We start from the raw sequence: 13,914 nt of genomic DNA, 5'->3' as shown, positions 1-13,914 counted from the left end.
ACTATGTGATTTTAAGTCTTTCAATTTCTGCACATTTTCCCCATTATCTATTAAACATTTTTTTATCCCGTCTACCTCCTTTTCTGATACTTTAAGTAAGATAATGTTCAATATTTTCACCATATGCTGTATGACTTCTATATCTTCTATATTTTCTTTTTGCTTCAGTTTAATTATTTTATTCTTAATACCTTTCAGTTTTACCTTCTAGCCACTGTGTTCTCTTTTGCTGATTTAATATTATTTTTATTTTCCAGTTTTAAAATCACTCCTGGAATTTATTAAATACTATAATGCCAATAATTTAAACTATCTGTCTGCTAATGCCAACACCTGGATTTTCTGTAGATCTGTTCCTGTTCTCTCATTTTATTGGTTGTTTGGGTTTCGTGGTGGTTTTTTTTTTTTTTTTTTCTGGTATAGCTGGCGAAATTGGTTTTTAATGCTGGACATTTCTTATGAAAATCAAACTTACTGAGGGTATGACTTTATAAATTGTATACATGCCTAACCACTATGTTGTGTACCTGAAACTAATATAAAATAATATGGAATGTCTACTATATTAAAAAATATATAGTCACAGGATGTAAAATACAGCATAGGGAATATAGCTAATGGTTTTATAATAGTTGTGTATAATGTCAGATGGGTGGTAGGCTTGTAAGGGTATGACATTGTGAGGTGTGTAAATGTCTAATCACTATGTTTTGCACACCATCAACTAAGAAAAAAAAGAGTGAAAATTTTAGGGTTCAGGGTATTTTTAGGTTCAGGGTAGTGCTATTTTCTTACAGAGGTAATTTATTATTATTTATTTTGTCAATCAATATGGTAGCTATAGTTCATAGAAATCAGAGATTGAGCTAATTTCTAAGTGGTTTAAGTCTTACTGATAGCTATTCTATTTGGTTAACCCTTTATCCTGGTCTATAGACTTCTGTGTCCGGGAACTGGCCGCTCCCACCAAATTCCTCAGCAGCTTACAAGCTCAAGATCCCCTCAGGTGCAGGCAGAGACAATTGCCTCAGGGGGAGGAAACAGGTAGCATAAACTGAGCCATTCTGCAAAGCTCAGAGTTTCCTGTAACCATGGCTCCCCACATCTCCCCCTTTTTTATTTTATATGAACAAAATCCATCCAGTCAGGATGGTGAGGTGACGGCGCCTGTCTTAGGCATCCCAGGACGCCTGCCTCAACTTACCCGTCATTGGTACTCATATTTTATCATACAAGCCCTGTCTTAGGTGTTGAAGCGGCTCCCAAGTATTTACCCGTCGTTGACTAATCCGTCCCTCATAAATGCACAGGGGTGAGAGTCTTAAGACTTGCCTTAAGCTCAAGCTGATGGATGTCTAATGAGGATGGGGAGTAGGCACAGAACCAAACAGACACAGAAGCCCAATAAACCTACTCAAAGCATACTCAATTTCTTTAAAAACCTGCAAACTTCTTTCAGCATACCAAGGTCCAGAAATATTAACAGGAAGCATAACAAAAGATGGTTGTTTAAGTATCATAACATGAGTTCCTAATGGTACCCAAGAAATACAATTTGCTAAAGAACAATTACTACAGGATACACTAAATTGATTTCCTATAAAGTGTACATTAACATTTCCAATCAACAGTGCATAAGGAGAAGGAACACAAGCAGATATATTAACAGTCTTAGCAACAGTAGTCCAATCTCTAGTCCCATCTTTCAAGACACTCACATGACTGCAGGGAGTGCCTGATTTACAGAACTCAACTATTTGAACAACTTCACCTATTACTCCCATAAGTCTCCATAATGAATTTTGCTGATATTGTGTATCAGAAGTCCAAAATCCAGAAATCAGTTCTCGGGCCCATCCTGACTGGTTACTTCTTGACCAGTTAATGATGTATCTGCCTGTTCCAGGAATGTCATAACGAACAGGATCATTGCCAGGACAGTCTCTCCATGGGACAGTCTCAATATTTAATTTCAATCTTTTATTGCAAGATGGATGTGATGGAGGGATGGGCAGATTTATTCTGCGTCCTCCTGACCAATCACCTAGCATATTAAGACGAACAGTCCATCCAACTAAAGAGTCATTAATGTGCATAGTGACAGGAGAACTACGCAAGCACCAAGATGTTGACCTATTATTTGCAATACAAATAGGCAAACCTGTTCCTGTACCATTATAAGTAAAATTCTTCTCTAGTTGTTGTTTTATGTGTCCATCAGAGGGCAATCCTAAATGCCTGAGTATCATTAACATAGACTGGAATCTCAGGACCATCCCACACAGCGAGGTGGAGGATTGGTGGATCAGGTACATAGGCCCAATACGTCTGGTCAGGTTCCGCTTGGCAAAGCATCAGTAGCATCATCAATGGGCTGAGGGTCCACATGTCGCACCAATCTTTCTGGCAGCCACCGAGGGCCTTCTGCATCCTGTGGAAAAACACATACATGTCCTCGTCCCCATATGAGGACTGGATCTGGGCCTTGCCAAGAGCCCGTAAGTGGGTCTTTCCATTTGACCAAAGCCTGAGGGGCTGTAGAAGGATGCCAAAAGCGCTCTGCAGCACTCTTGCCATGGGCATCCAAGGTCAAAAAATTTTGAATAAAGAGAGAATGAGACAAATAATTATGAGGTGTCAGGGGATATAACTCCCCCTTTTTTATTTTTTGCAAATTAACTTTTAATGTACCATGAGTACGCTCAACAATCCCTTGTCCTTGGGGATTGTAAGGAATGCCAGTAACATGATTGATCGAAAATTGCTGGCAAAATAGAACAAATTTTTTGCTGGTATAACCTGAGCCATTATCTGTTTTAAGTTTTTTAGAAGTTCCAATCATGGCAAATGCAGCAAGACTGACGTTGCTTCTCCTGTCTGAACAGAAGCCACAACGAATCCGGAGAATGTATCGATGGAGACATGAACATATTTTAATTTTCCAAATTCAGGTATATGAGTCACATCCATTTGCCATAAGTCATTAGGACGTAAGCCTCGGGGGTTGACTCCATAATGAGGCACAGGCAGAAGATGTGAACAGTCCGGACATTGTTTTACTATCTGACGTGCTGCTTCTCTGGTTATATTATACTGCAATCTCAAGCTCTGGCTATTTTGATGGTGGAGGCTATGAGCCTTTTGTGCCTTTTCTATTTGAGTCAAGGCAACGAGCTGAGTGGCAGAGTCTGCAATTTGATTTCCTGAGGCCAAAGGGCCTGGAAGATTAGAATGAGCTCTAATATGGCCAATATAAAATTTTTCACAGCGCAGCTGAATGGCCCGCTGTATCTGAAGAAACAGATCCTGAATAACAGGATTGCTGGTACTAATAAAAGGTACTGTTTCTAAACTTTGGATAGCACGAACTACATAATGGCTATCAGAAAATAAATTAAAAGACTGGGAAGCAAAATCAAGCAAAACCATATGAACTGCTCGAAGCTCAACTATTTGAGCTGAGGCTGGAGGTGTCTGCACTCTTTTAATGACCTTATCATTGAGTGCATAGACAGCTACACCATTACTAGATCCATCAGTAAATATATTAAGTACAGCAGGAAGAGGAGCGTGTGACACAACTGAAGGAAAAATAGGAGCATGATGCTGAAAAAATTGAAGCAATTTATGCTTAGGATAATGATTATCTAAAGTTCCCACAAAATGAGCCAATGCAACAGGAAAACTGTTAGTAAACTGCATCAGGCCTTGAATCTGTGCTTTTGTAAAAGGAATAACAATAGAATCTGGTTCCTTTCCATAAAATTTTCGAGCTTCTAAGCGGCTCTCCTGAATTAAACTGGCCACAAATTCATAATAAGGTGTAAGATTCTTTTGTGCAGCCACATGGAGGTGTATCCATCTAAGTGGCCCTTCTTGCCACAACACTGCTGTGGGTGTATGTTTGGTGTCTAAAACATACACATATAGAGGTTTAGAATAATCTAAAAAAGAAACATGCTGTTGCTGAATGGCTTCCTCAACCTTAGAAAAAGCCTTCCGTGCAGGCTCAGTAAGAGACCTGGGCGAGGTTGGATCAGAATCTCCTTTTAAAATTTCAAACAGTGGTTTAAGATCTCCAGTAGTTAGTCCCAAAGAAGGGCGCAGCCAATTAATATCTCCCAACAGTTTTTGAAAATCATTAAGAGATTTAAGATGATCTTTTCTGAGTTCTATTTTTTGTGGAGTGAAATACTGAGCAAACAATTGAAATCCCAAGTAAGAATAAGGCTCACTTTTCTGTACTTTCTCAGGTGCAATAATAAGACCTGAGGCTAGAAGGTTTTTTTTTATATCTGCAAAGCAAGCTAACAACATTCCTTCTTTCTTACAAGCCAATAAGATGTCATCCATATAATGAATGATATACACAGAAGGAAACTGTTTTCTGGTGTTATCAATTGCTTCACTAACAAACTTTTGACATAAGGGCTGTTTGCCATGCCTTGGGAAAGGCAAGCATGAGCAATAAGCTTCCAATCCTCTGGAGGGGTGGCTTCAGTAGACAGAACATCCAAAATTGCCATGGTAAAAGGGGCAATAGGTCCATACTGCACACAAGCCTCTTTCAATTCTTTTATCTGCTTCCACTGGAAAGGCCTCCAATCCCTAACCCTACGTCCTGTCTGATCATATCTTTCAAAAATAGGATATACGCCAAACTGCTCTGTAGATTCCCCTTGTTTGTGAGCCTCTTCACAAGCTATTTGAAGAGGGGATAGTACAACAGAGTCCGATCCTGGCTTAACATAACTTGGCGAAGGCTCTGCAGGCATGTCCCAAACCGGGGACTGCGGCGGAGGTCTCCACCTACAGGACTCCTCAGGAGGTGGTGCAGAGGGATCAACTATGGGTGGATCTTTACCCGTAGGACAATTTCCTCCGTCTACAGCAACTTTAAGTTCTATCAACTGTCCCTGAATCTTTTTTATTTGATCTGCAAGAGAAAGTGCAGTATCTGCAAGTTTCTCGTCCTCCCGAGCCACAGCCACTAAAGGAGGGTTTTTGTCCCTATCATATTTGGCTCCCTCATCTTCTAATTTTTCCTGATCTTGAGGTTTTAAATCTTCCGGTGCTCGACCGGAGTTTTCTGATAAACAGGCTCTTTATTAACCTTAAGAACTCTCTCTAACAACTTTGCGCTCTCTCCCTCCTCATCACCGGCTTGTTTCACTTTTTCTAATTTGCATTCCTCATGTTTAAGGTTCAAACAGTCTCGGATCAAAGTCCACAGTCCAAATGTTTCAATCGGAACCTGCTGAGGCCCGTGGTCAGTGTAAAAATCCTTTAACTGTTTTCCCACTTTCTGCCAGGTTCCCAGACTGACAGTTCCTTCTTCAGGAAACCACGGACAAACTTCTTTTACAAATTCTAAAAACTTATCTAACTGTTCTCTGCTCACCCGACTGCCATGGGCGGCAAGCAATTTCTTAAGTCCTCTAACATACAGGTCCTTGCTGCTAGCGTGACCCATTCTTTTCCCTAACTCGGTCCTTCTTTCAAACAAAGAAACAATCAGGTGCCCTTCTGGATTGGGGCCCAATCAAGCTCCGTGACAAAAAGTCGTGGAACTATCAATCATTCACACATTCATTCGACCGAGGGGATCGTGTCTCACTCACCGTGCATCCACTGATTCAGCTCTAATGAGCCGGGGCCCTTTCCACGCGGTGTTCCTCACTGTTACCTCCGTATTCGAGCCCCACGTTGGGCGCCAAGTGTGACGGGCCAGCCGTCACGAGTCGATGGGTTCCCGAATGGGGAGTGGGAATGAATAAAAGACACTCTCACATATGATGGCGATCGCGGAACTTCAGTGATCCTGAAGACACTAAGTTTATTTTACTGCACCCATATAAGCAGTTTGAGCACGTGCAAGTATGTATTAACATAACAAATGTAAATTCTTTAGCTTTCACATAGAGGATACAAAATTCACCGAAACTCACAAGTAATTATCTTATCAATTGCCCTGATAGGCATCAGCCTTCTGTGTCCGGGAACTGGCCGCTCCCACCAAATTCCTCAGCAGCTTACAAGCTCAAGATCCCCTCAGGTGCAGGCAGAGACAATTGCCTCAGGGGGAGGAAACAGGTAGCATAAACTGAGCCATTCTGCAAAGCTCAGAGTTTCCTGTAACCATGGCTCCCCACATGTACAGTTTTCAGTGATTTCACTATTATGTGCCATGGTGTTGTATTTTTTTTTATTGTTAATACTGTTGTATTAATAATCTTAAATACTATGTGGTTTTAAGTCTTTCAATTTCTGCACATTTTCCCCATTATCTATTAAACATTTTTTTATCCCATCTACCTCCTTTTCTGATACTTTAAGTAAGATAATGTTCAATATTTTCACCATATGCTGTATGACTTCTATGATATCTTCTATATTTTCTTTTTGCTTTAGTTTAATTATTTTATTTTTAATACCTTTCAGTTTTGCCTTCTAGCCACTGTGTTCTCTTTTGCTGATTTAATATTATTTTTATTTTCCAGTTTTAAAATCACGCCTGGAATTTATTAAATACTATAATGCCAATAATTTAAACTATCTGTCTGCTAATGCCAACACCTGGATTTTCTGTAGATCTGTTCCTGTTCTCTCATTTTATTGGTTGTTTGGGTTTCGTGGTGTGTTTTTTTTTTTTTTTTTTTTTTTTCTGGTATAGCTGGCAAATTGGTTTTGAATGCTGGACATTTCTTATGAAAATCAAACTTACTGAGGGTATCACTTCATAAATTGTATACATGCCTAACCACTATGTTGTGTACCTGAAACTAATATAAAATAATATGGAATGTCTACTATATTAAAAAATATATAGTCACAGGATGTAAAATACAGCATAGGGAATATAGCTAATGGTTTTATAATAGTTGTGTATAATGTCGATGGGTGGTAGACTTGTAAGGGAATGACATTGTGAGGTGTGTAAATGTCTAATCACTATGTTTTGCACACCATCAACTAAGAAAAAAAAGAAAGTGAAAATTTTAGGGTTTGGGGTATTTTTAGGTTCAGGGTAGTGCTATTTTCTTACAGAGGGAATTTATTATTATTTATTTTGTCAATCAATATGGTAGCTATAGTTCATAGAAATCAGAGATTGAGCTAATTTATAAGTGGTTTAAGTCTTACTGATAGCTATTCTATTTGGTTAACCCTTCATCCTGGTCTATAGACTTCTGTGTATCCCAGCCGAAAGCTACTCCCTCCCAGAAACTTAAGATGACTGAAAGTTCTCCTCAGTCTCACAAGCAAGTCAGCTAATCAGTCCCTTCCCCGACACATAATTTTAGAATCAGTATATACCTCAAGAAGAATCTTGCTTGAATATCACTTTCCCTTTTCTGTACCTCTTTCCTAGTTCTTAGACCTTCAAGCCTTCCCTGAAATGGTTATGTTTTATTTATAAGTCAAATATCTTCCTGAAATAATGAGTGGTCTGCGACAAGACAATTCAATATTAATTATTATCATTATTATGTTAGTAGTCTTCCACTTTGTGTATACAATATTAAGCACTGAAAAAAACATATTCCTAATTTTATATACTGTGAGTCTTGATCCCATGGAATACAAGTTTCTGTATGAAGATACTAGGAAGAACAATAAGGACTACAGAAGCTTAGAAAATGTAAGAGAAATCTATTAGTTTTCACATTAGAAATTTTAAAGCAAGTATGAATTGATGAAGAAAACTAAAACAGTTTTCATGATACTCCTATAATTGCATTGATTACATATAGACCTCTCTATATGGGACCAAGGTAACGTTTTGAGTAACATTTTTATTTCCCTTAAATATTTGCTTTTATACAGCCTCCTCAGTCTTTTTTAAAAAATTAAATATTTGATTTTTAATAGGGAATATATTTACAGGTTTCTAAAAATTCAAAATACAAAATTGCATAAAATGAACAATTTCCATTCTACCCTTGACTCACTCCCAGTGCTAGTTCACAGTATCCCTTATACTATTATTTATTTCTTATATATCATTTCCAGAGATTCCTATGACAATTTTATGTATTAATTTTACTGAAATGTAGCAGTATCATTAATACAAAATGTCTCTTTTTCTCCCTAGTGTGAGAGGCATTTATTGGATAGATTAAACAATTACAATTGTTTTCCAAAGTTTTATGTTGAGGACAACTCAAAAAACTGTAGGTCAAGGGATTTCAATTTCTGACTGTATCTATAAATTAAGAGATAACTGTCATATGTAATTATCAAAATTCAACTCAATGATACTTAAACAAGAGGAGATTTATTATCTTGTCTAACAAGAAGTCTGAGCATAAGAAAACTCCAATGCTAATTAACTCAAGGTTCAGTAATATCCTTGGACTTCTAGATTATTTACATCTTTGTGCTACATTTCCCAGTATATCAGTTTCCACCAAATGAGTGTATCTCATGTTTGTAAGAAGCTAAAGTAGTTCCAGACTTCATGTCTACAGACAATACTGTCTAGGCAGGGCCAAAGCTACGCATTCACCTGTTTCCCCTTGTAACAATAAGAAACCTTTTAATGAAGCATTTTCTCCCTAGCACATTTACCATCACATCTCATTGATCAGAATATCTCACATGTCTACCAATAGACAATTAACAGTAAGGGGATCACCTCAGTGGTTTAAAACAAACACTTTTACCACAGAATTATGTTGTAGGGGAGCAAACACTGGAATAAATTCTGGTCTCTTCTAGGAAAAAAGGAAGTGCTGAATGACAACCAACAGTGTTTTCTATACTGGCTGTGATCACTCAATTCTACAGAAAAAAAGAAAAGAACACAAAACAAAGATTTGATTCATGATGGAGAAAAACCATACAGCAAATGTTTAAATAAAAGAGTTTGGGATACTGGTTTCGGGCAAGAAATAAATGTGTAGTCAATGGATATATTTTCATTGACCACTCAGTAAACATATGTATTAGTCAGTTCAGGCTGCCATATCAAAATATCACAAACTAGGTGGCTTAAACAACGGAAATTAATTTTCTCACAGTTTGGGAGGTTGCAAGTCCAAGATCTAAGTGCTGTTCCATTTGGTGAGGACCTTTTCCTTGCTTGCAGAAGGCTGCCTTCTCTCTGAATCCTCACATGGCCTCTCCCTGTGCTCACGCAGCGAATGAAACAGTGCGCTCTCTGGTGTGCCTTCTTGAAAGAATGCTGATCCTAAAGGATAAGGGTACCATCCATATGACCTCATTTAATTTCAGTTACCTTCTGTTAGGCCCTATCTCCAAATATGGTAATACTGGGGTTTAGGGATCAACATACGAATTTTGGAATGGCACAATTCATGCCATAGCAATATACCCCTATTAATAGGAATATATAATTTTAGCATATAATAATTGCCATGTAGATTATAATATAGAAAAAAGCAATGATTGCAAAACATCTTTCCAAAACTTAAGGGAGGGGTCAGGGGGGAACGTACTCCACTCTTGAATTAATGCCTAAAAAGTGATTTTAGAAACCTCTCACAAGCAAACATTACCATAACATGTGTGGTAATGATGATTTGGTGCTTCCAGCAACAGTAAATGATTTAGATAGTGAGTTAGTAATGCTTTTTAATTTACACTTTGACTGGTTTTATCACCTAAACATAAACAGGACATGCTGCCCTGGAGCAGAGTTACTTGCTTTTGATTCTATAGACCTTTGATGCTATAATTCTGAGACACAAGGTCAGGAAAAGGAGAGTCCCCATGAGGATTTCCAGATCATTGCCTTTTTCTCCAGGAACAAGGTTTTAATTTCTGATCAATTCAGTTCAGAAAGAATGACCCCCTGGAGTGATAACTCATGGTGCCCTTTGATTTTGTTGAGTGTTTGGTTGTGTTCTTCTTTAAAGTGTGCTAGAATAGAAACCGTTTTGTCAAAGGCTAAGCCAATGACATAAGGGTAACCAAACCCCAAGATAATATTGCTTTCCCATAGAAAAAGGCATAGCTTCAAAATTTGGAGCATTTGAAAAGGCAGTTGGTAGACAGTACTTTCCCCACCCCGTGGTTATTTACATTACAGTTCCTAAAGGAGTTGCAAAATGTCACCTTGGAATTATATTCCATGAATCATAATGAGGAAAGCATGAGCATTAAAATAAGGCATAAATAAATTTAGAAAAAATAAGTATTAAAACAGTTGACGGAAAGTCATACTATTGAAAATACTACTTTTATAACCCTGGCAGAGGCAGAGGCTGGTTAGCAGGTCCCTGTGAATCAGAGCTCATAATACAAAAGCTTTTCCATGGCAGGGTGCAGGCTTCAATTTTAAGAACACAGCCGATTCAAAAGGTTCCTAATTGTCGCTTTTGGAAATTATAAAGAATTTTATTTCTTAAACTGGAAAAGCCCTGAGCTATTAAAAAAAAATATATATATATATATATATATATATATATATATATATATATATATATATATATATATATATATATATATATATATAATTATGTGTGTGTGTGTGTGTATATATATATATATATAATTTATGTCCCAATCAGGCTTAACCCTCTCACATCAGATCAATAGCTCAATATGAAGCAAGAAAATGATACATGTGTAGCACACATTATAATATAACATAATTTATATGAAAATCAGCCTCAGTCAGTGTGGGAGATGAATGGAGCCTTATTCGATAGCAACCTAAAGAGGGTTATTTGGAATTCTGGAAAATCTTTGTTTTTTGAGTACTGTTATGGTTTTAATAAATATAACTAAAATATTGGTAAAAGTTAGGAAAATACAATATTATTTGAAAATTCATGAACTGTATTTGAATTGCTTATTTAAAAGCTACAATAACAGGAAATTAGCCCACATCTTGCAAACAAATGTACCCTCATATGTATTTTTTTTTTTTTTTTTTAATTTCAGCAAGCAGGCATTTCTGCAAAGTCTTGATACATTATTAGCATGGGTATGCTTTATTGTAGAGATTTCTTTGATTGTCATAGTAGGGTGTGATTAGTATAAAAATATTTCCACTTTTAAAATCTCAAACACATTAATATAAAGGAATTTTATTAATTTATAGCATATCAGTGTAATGAACTATTATTCAGTTGTGTTAGCTGAAGTAGTTTTAATCTAATATGCTTTCTCTGTTCCAGTTGCTCATCCAGGATGCCACATTACATTTATTTGTCACGATCCTTTGGCTATTGATGGTTTCTCAGACTTTTCTTGTGTTTAATGCCTTTGACAGCTTTGAGGAAAGCTGGTCAAATATTTTTTTAGAGTGCCCTTCTACTAGAATCTGTCTGCCGTTCTCATGACTAGATTGTAGTTTTGGGTTTTGGTAGGAATATCCTATTTTTTGGCAAAAATCCTATTTCATCACATCATATCAAGTGTGTATACTAGCAATATGATTTATCACTGTTGATATTCACCTTGATTGCCTGGCTGAGGTAGTATTTGTTGGGGTTCTCCAGTATAAAGGTACTGTTTTTATCCTTTTTCATAGAATAATCTTTAGAAGAACTCACTATGCACAGCTCACACTTAAGTAGTAGTGATTTATATAAGGATGGAGTATCTATATAAATCAGTTGGAATTCTTTCTAAGGCATATTTATCTCTTTCCCCCCATTTGTTTATTTATTCAACCACTTATTCATATCATTATAAACTCATAGATATTTGTTTTATACCTTAATTATAATCTAATACTACTTTATTTTGTTCAAATATATCAAACTTTGGCTATTGGGAGCTCTTTCAGTGGCTTCTGTGTTCCTTTAATATGACCCTATCAAGGTAGGCTGCTGCTTTTGTTTTTTTCTTTTATCCTTTTATTTATTACATTTTTACTGCTGAAGACAGTTCCTTTGAGTTTACAATAGTATCAGAAACCAAAATCTGGGTGCTAGGGGTGTTCTCTACTACTTGTCATTGCTTCTAGACCCTCTGAACTGGCAGAGCAAAGTAATATGTCTGTTTATACTGACCCATGTGTTTACACATATGTATACATATATATATTTACATAGAGAAATATACATATGTGTAAACACATGGTTATAGACATTTATACATATGTGTATACATGGGTGTATACATACACACACATATATGTATATATATATATTTATATATTTATGTTTATTTATATATTTATTTTAAGCTAACCATGAGTTTATACTGTCTCTAACTTTAATCCATTATCACCTGAGTCATTCTATGCACTTGCTCTTATCTGTACATTTCCACTATAACTATGAGAAACCTGATTCATACCATTCATTACCCATTCATTTAATTGTTCAATTGAAATACATTTGTATAGTAGTATTAGAATTTTTATCCATACCACTTTGGAACTCAATTTTAACAACTATAGTTCAGTGTTTAAATGTGGTTCTTTTTGCCCTCAGTCTCACAGATTCCACTCAGTTCCAAAATTACTTACACAAGCACCTTTCCCTGAGGGGTTCCCTCAGGCTACCCCTTTTCCTGAGGTTATTCTATACATTTTAATACACTTAGATTCCCTTGTCACAGTTTGCATTTCTTCCTGGGATCTGTAACCTTCTAAATGAGCTTTTCGTTAATTTTTATACATTAAGCTTCCCTCTTTGGGCTGTAAATTTCTATGGATTTGAAGAATGCATAGTCGTTATTCACAATTATAATATCATACAAAATAGTTTCACTGTCCTAAAAATCCTCTGTGCTTCATCTGTTCAGCACTTCCCTTCCATCCCCAAATCCCTGGCTACCACTGATTTTTTCCTTGTCTCTATAGTTTTGTCTTTTCCATAATATAATATAATTGAAATAATACAGTATGTAGTCTTTTCAGATTGTCTTCTTTCACTTAGCATATGTATTTGAGGCTTAACTGTGTCTTTTAGTGGCATGATAGCTCTTTGTTTTATTTTTTCCAAAATGATATTTCATTGTATGGATATACCACAGTACCACAGTTTATCTACTAACTTATTTGTTTTTAAGATTGTTTTTTTAATTATAGCTAATGTACAACGTTATATCAGTTTCAGGGATACACCAGTTGTTCAACATTTATATACCTAAAGAAGTGATCACCATGATAAGTCCAGCAACCATCTGACACTGTACACAATATTATTGACTATATTCCCTATGCTGTACGAAGTCTGACAATTAAGTTCATGAACTTGTTGCAGCGATGTTGCTAAGCTTTTTTTGATATCACAGGGATTATTCATTTTGAATTTGTACCAATTGGACAAACAGTTAACCAAGTTTACTATTTGGAAGTGCTAAAAAGGCCTGCATGAACAAGTTAGACAACCTGAACTTTTCACCAACAATTCATGTCTCTTGCATCACAACAATGCACCAGCTTACACGGCACTGTCTGTGAGGAAGTTTTTAGCCAGTAAACAAGAACTGTATTGGAACACCCTCCATACTCACCTGATCTGGCCCCCAATGACTTCTTTCTTTACCCAAAGATAAATATTGAAAGGAAGACATTTTGATGACAATCAGGACATCAAAGGTCATATGATGTCAGCTCTGAAGGCCATCCCAGAAAAAGAGTTCCAAAATTTTTAGGCGCTGGCATCAGTGCATAGTTTCCCAAGGGGAGTACTTCAAAAGTAACCATAGTGATACTCAGCAATGATGTATGCAGCATTTTTTCTAGGATGAGGTCGCAAACTTAACTGTCAGACCTCATATGTTACATCCTCATGAATTATTTGTTTTATACCCACAAATTTGGACGACTTATAGCCCTTCACCTTTTCCCTCCCTTTTTAATTTTTCAATTACAGTTGACATTCAGTAGTATATTAATTTCAGGTGTACAGCATAGTGGTTAGACATTTGTATAATTTAAGAAGTCTACACACCTGTCACTATACATAGTATTACCATTCTACTAAC

At 36.5% G+C, this 13,914-nt stretch overlaps 1 long non-coding RNA gene across 1 annotated transcript; it reads right to left on the bottom strand.

Moving 5' to 3' along the window:
• Nucleotides 1-1,866: 1,866 nt before the first annotated feature.
• LOC141570680 (uncharacterized) lies at nucleotides 1,867-6,148 on the bottom strand. Its single transcript, XR_012494981.1, has 2 exons — nucleotides 5,622-6,148; nucleotides 1,867-2,431 (listed from the first exon to the last, which is right to left on the bottom strand). It is a non-coding gene; the product is annotated as an uncharacterized LOC141570680 (long non-coding RNA).
• Nucleotides 6,149-13,914: the final 7,766 nt, after the last annotated feature.

Source organism: Rhinolophus sinicus, linkage group LG03 (genome assembly GCF_036562045.2).
Source record: "Rhinolophus sinicus isolate RSC01 linkage group LG03, ASM3656204v1, whole genome shotgun sequence".
Taxonomy (NCBI): Eukaryota; Metazoa; Chordata; class Mammalia; order Chiroptera; family Rhinolophidae; genus Rhinolophus; species Rhinolophus sinicus.
The sequence above is the reverse complement of the archived record's forward strand: the minus strand, read 5'-3'. Positions and strand labels throughout refer to the sequence as shown.